Source organism: Nicotiana sylvestris, chromosome 4 (genome assembly GCF_000393655.2).
Source record: "Nicotiana sylvestris chromosome 4, ASM39365v2, whole genome shotgun sequence".
In the NCBI taxonomy this organism is placed as follows: domain Eukaryota; kingdom Viridiplantae; phylum Streptophyta; class Magnoliopsida; order Solanales; family Solanaceae; genus Nicotiana; species Nicotiana sylvestris.
The window spans coordinates 144,326,908-144,332,784 of NC_091060.1; positions in this window are offsets into that span (position 1 = coordinate 144,326,908).

The following is a 5,877-nucleotide window of genomic DNA, read 5'->3' on the forward strand; positions in this document are numbered from 1 at the left end:
CCCGACTATAACTAACTTGTAAGCATGTAAATAAAGTTGGATCGTTCTTCTTCTTTCATTATTAGAAACAAACTTAATAGAAAACATAGCCACTATAGGACGACCTTTTAAATAAAAATGAGACGAGCCTCGCCAGATAAAACACACAGACTGCGGGGCCCTCACAAAAATGCATGTGTTAAGTACTTAGAACTCGGGATAGGCCGCTTAGCGAACTCCACGGCCTTACCCAAAATAACAACACGCTAGTTCTTTAGTAGTCTTAATTAATCTTACTTTCTTAAATTCGGGTGCGCATTTATGCGACCCAAATCCAAATCTCAGCGGAGTCGAAATGTGTCTCTAATCACGGGTACATTGATTGTGACGTGGTTTGAGATGCGTGCCCATGACGTTGCAATTTCCTTTTAAAAAATAAGAATAAGATGAGCCTCTCCGAATAAATATACAAAATCGCGGGGCCCACAGTAAATATTTGCTTAAAATTGCTTAGACTTCGGGATGGACCGTTTAGCAAGATTTCACGGCCCTACCCAAAGTAAATGATACGTTAGTCGCTTTAGGCGCGCGTTTAATAATTTAATTTTCTTAAACTCGGGTGCACATTTATGTGACCCAAATCCAAATCTCAACGGAGTCAAAGTGTGTCGACGACCACGGGTACATTGATTGTGACGCGGTTCGAGATACATTTTCACAACGTTGCAATTCCCTATAAAATAATAATAAATAATAATGAAAGCGGTAAAGAGTTAAAATCTGCACATAAGTTCATATTTGTATAAAATCAGATAATCAAGCCGAACATGACAGTTGAGCGACCGTGCTAGAACCACAGAACTCGGGAATGCCTAACACCTTCTCCCGGGTTAACAGAATTCCTTATCCGTATTTCTGGTTCGCGGACTGTAATACAGAGTCGGTGACTTGGGACACCCTAAATCTCCCAAGTGGCGACTCTGAAATAAATAAACAAATCTCGTTTCGATTGTCCTTTAATTGGAAAAACTCCTTCACCCCCTCGCGGGGGCGGAAAAAGGAGGTGTGACAGCTCTGGCGACTCTGCTGGGGACTTTTATACCCAGAACCACTGGTTCAGGGTTAGAAATTCGAGCTTAGAATAATTGTTATTTTTGGCTTTGTTTACTATCTGATATTATCATGAGATATGTGCTTCATATGCCGATGACATGTGTTACCGCTTTGATATTATTGACTGTATATATAAACTATGCCGAACCCTTCTCTTCTTACCTTCGGGGATGCTGCTCACTGGTTTGAGACTCCATGTTCTGTTAGTGTCATGTCCAAGTAGAAATAGTCTCGGATAAGTTACAAAGCCGGACGATCCCGCGGGTCCCCGGTACGTAGCCCCCTCCTCGAATCGAGTTGTCTGCTCGGGTAAGCCAGGTCTAGAACAAAACCCAGTTTTGAAACTTAGTAAAACATGACTTCATGTCGGATCCCTAGTAGGAAACGTTTATTTGCATCACGTTGCATTTGACTTAGGGGGCTCAACACAGGGGTTGGGCCCGTCTAGGAAAAGCAACCTGGAACAAAAGGACCATCCTGCTGCATCTTGTTTGTTGGCGCATTTAATTTGCTTCGAATTTGCATGTTGACCGGTGGGTGAAGACGAAAATTCTGGAAAAAGTGAGAGTTGCTCATTTAAGAAAAAACCAATATCCAAATAATGTGAGAACTCTGCCAAAATTTTGATTTTTTTTGAAGAAAGAAAATTGGATTCGTGATTTAATTAATTTTTCTTACCCGAACTACGTCGGTTTGATTCTCACCGGATGTGAGATACGTAGGCAACCCTTATCGGGTCCAACTTCCTATTTTTGCAAAAAACAAAAAAAAATGACAAAATATTGCTGCTTTCATAAAAGAGTCAGGTGATGCCATTTTTTGCGAAAATAGCCGAATGTTCCCAAAAGGGACGCCAGAAGGCTGTCTTTGCACAAACAGCCGCCTTTGGCCATTTTTCTTACCTTTTGGCCGATTAAATCCCCACAGCCTTAAAATCTTCATCCCTGAAGAGCTGAAAGGCTGTATTTGGAAAATCAGTCTTTCTTTTCTCAAAATTAAGGAAAATGGGAAAATTAGTTTTTGAGTCAAAATAAAGATTTTGTTTTTTTTCTCTCTAAAATCACCTTAATAAATGTGCAGAATGAGCACGAGTAAGAATTCATCTGGGGCCATTATAAACCGAATCCCTTTGGGCTTACACATGTGGCGGAACGACTTGGAAGAATCAGGGCAAGATACAGTCAAGATATACTTAGGAAACTTGGTTGGATTACTGGACATCGATCCGCGAGGGGACATTATAAGGGCTTTAATTTCATTCTGGGACTCAGCACACAATGTATTTCATTTCTCAGACTTTGAGCTCACACCGACGCTAGAAGAACTGGCAGGGTACATCGGATGTCCTAAAATCCCTATACGAGACCAGTATCTTATTGCACCAAGGACCGTAACCGTACACAGATTCCTAGACACCATGAAGATCCGCAGAACTGTACACAACCCAGAGTTATCAGAAGGGTTTTGTTGTTTGGCATTCCTATACAACAGGTACGGTCATCTGGGAGGGTTCAACAATCCCAAGAGTAAGATCTGCAGCGGGGAAAGTCGGCTGAAATAGGAAAGACATAGGTGTATTGCTTTTATGGTGGCCTTTCTGGGTTTTATGGTATTCCCTAGAAAGGATGAGAAAATTAACATACAAATCGCTGGGGTCGTCAGCACTTTGCTCAAACAAGGCAACAACACTCTGGCACCAATGATAATAGTAGACATCTTCCGCGCTCTCACTGTTTGCAAAATCGGAGGAGGTTTCTTTGAGGGTTGCAATATACTACTGCAAATGTGGATGATAGAACACCTATGTCATCGCCCTCAGTTTCTGAAATATGGGTCCTCACAAAAGACTTGTATAGAAGAGTTTTCCACAAGGGTCGACGGGTTCAGCCTGCCAGAAGGGGTCGCTGGATGGGTCACTCTGCTGCGATCCGTCTCAGCAAACCAGATAGAGTGGGCATTTGGGTGGCTACCCATAGATGAGATCATACACATGTCAGCCGTTGAATCTCACTTGCTGTTGATGGGTCTCCAAAGTATCCAGCCCTATGCGCCATACAGAGTATTGAGGCAGTTGGGGTGATGTCAAATAGTCCCAAAGGAAGAGAATCTCAGTAGCCAGGTGGTTGAAATCGGGCCAAGTGGGCAGTTCCCTGAAGCAGTCGTTCGGAGAATCTGATATGAATGTCAAACCCTGAAAGTAGATACTTGTGTACAAGATCGGGCTAAGGGCGAAGTGTCGCCAAAATACCTCGCATGGTACAGAGGAGAGCTTGAGCACCAGAGACCAACTAAGAGAGCTCACGTCCAAGACTTTATAGAATCGTCGCAAGCACAGTGGGGATGGCTAGCAAAAGAGAAAGAATATCGGGTCGAGATTGGCAAACTAAAACAACAAATTGAGGGGCTTAAATACCAAAGCAGCTTGCAAATTGATGCTGACACAGGGGAGAAAAGCAAGTTGACTCAAGAAAACAAGGCCCTGAGAGCCCGAATCCGCCAAGACAGAAAGAATGCCGGTGACCAACAGAAAAATCGGTCCAATGAGAGGTTGATAGCAGAGCTGAGGAGTCAGGTCAGCAAAAGTCGAGAGGACTTGGAGAGATCTGAAGCTTGCATAGCAAGAATGCGGGTCAGATGGGCAAAAGGTACAATGGCCCGGAGGAAGCATCTGCAACAAGTCATAAGGGATTCTGAAATAAGCATCGGACTTTTAAGAAAAACGAACTCCACTCTTCAGGAGCGGATCTTTAAACAAGCCCAAGATGCCCAAGCTGACAGAAGGCGCTGTTATGATGTGATGGCCAGAATGGAAAAACAAATGGAGGGGTTCCAGGATCGACTCCCCGACAATGCTCAAGCACTGGGACTGAAAAACCGACGAATAGAGCAATTATTCAGGGAAAGGGACAACATCCGAGATAGGATTGACGAGATTGGGCACTACATTTACATGATATGCTTGGCATGTGAGCAGATGCCTCGTGATACCCTACTCGCCTCCATCATGGGCTATGTTCACCGGATCATGAATGAGTTGAAAAGCTTACAAAGAGGTCTCACACTAAAGCTCGCGGAAAGGCCGAGCGATGCCTCGCGAGCACCTAAGTTGAAATCCTTAATGTATCCCTAGTTCGAGTCTTGTTTGTTGGCTTTATGGGTCCGTTATCTTCCCATATGTTGTTTTTTCTTTTATCGAGTCAGGTTAAGAATTTTGGAATCTGTACTATTGCTATTCTTTGTTTAAAGTAAGTAGTTTGTAATAGCAAATTTTGGTGATGAATTGAATGATTCCAAAAGAATTTTGCATCTTTACTTTGTGGCAGAACTACGCCTGGTCTGATTCACGCAGGGATGTGATACGTAGGCAATCCACATAAGATTTGACTGCCACTAAAAAAAAGAGAAATAAAGAAAAAGGAAAAAAGAAAGAAGGAAAAAGAAAAGAATAATAGAGAGAAAAACTGGGGGGATCCCAAAACACTTTAAAGGCACAAATAAAGCAAGCCGGGATGACGCATGTGGTTGAAGCAAAAACATGTTAGAAATGGTTAACTGCTTAGGAGCATTGCATCCCCAACGTGCTATTACCAAATCTGTTAAACTCTAACACTAACAAGTTTGTTGTTTTCCTATACCAGACAGTTAATTGTTAAAGCGTTCTGGCAACACATCCTTATCAAACCAGATCCAAGGGACCTGTACTGATAATCATGACTACTTCAGAAAATAGTGCCGAGGAAGAAAGGCCAGTAAGCCAGTTGCTGAAAGAGGCAATGGAGAAGATAGAGAGGATGAGATTGGAGATGAATGCGATGCAGTTAGCCTTGGCTAAAGTACAAAAGAGCCCTGAACCACTAGGGCATATGCCGGACTACCCTCACTCTGGCCCTTCAACAAGCCTCCTGAATCACCACTATTATCAGGGGAGAAGCCCCTATGATTCCCAAGCTCCATCACCCCATCAACATCTCCCAACACCAAATGTTCCCACTTTTACGGGACCCACACCATCCACACTGCAAAGATCAACTAGTGAGCCGTTGTTTCAGGCTCCCGATGCGCAATACTATCCCCCTGAACCTACATTCAATGCACCAGAACCCCATACCTATAATCCACACTTGGAGGTCCCGGCGGAGATTGAAAAGCCGGTTAAGGCGCTAGAGCAGGATGAGGTAATGAGGAAGTTCAAAAGCCTGGAGCAATCCTTCAGGAGCATGCATGGATTGGGCAACCAGGTCAGCGTGGCCTACAAGGATCTATGCCCTTTCCCGGACGTCCAACTCCCAGCAGGGTTCAAAATGCCCAAGTTTGACTTATACGAAGGGCACGGTGATCCTATTGCACATTTACGGGGTTTTTGCAGCAAAATGAGAGGCGCAGGCGGCAAAGATGAGCAACTGATAGCTTATTTTGGTCAAAGCTTAAGTGGATCGGCATTGGAATGGTATACCAGACAAGATCCTAGCAGATAGTACACTTGGAATGATCTAGCGCAGGCTTTCGCAGGTCACTTTCAATACAATCTCGAGATAGTCCCTGACCGTCTCACATTACTGAGGACCGGAAAAAAGCCTGGGGAAAGCTTTCGTGAGTTTGGTTTCCGCTGGAGAGAACAGGCAGCCAGGGTTGATCCTCCCATGAGAAAGGGGGAAATGGTGGACTACTTCCTACAAACGCTGGATCCAACTTACTTTGGTCACTTGGTGATGACGGTTGGGAAATCCTTCAATGAAGTAGTAAAGATAAGGGTTATGATAGAGGAGGGACTGAGGTCCGATAAAA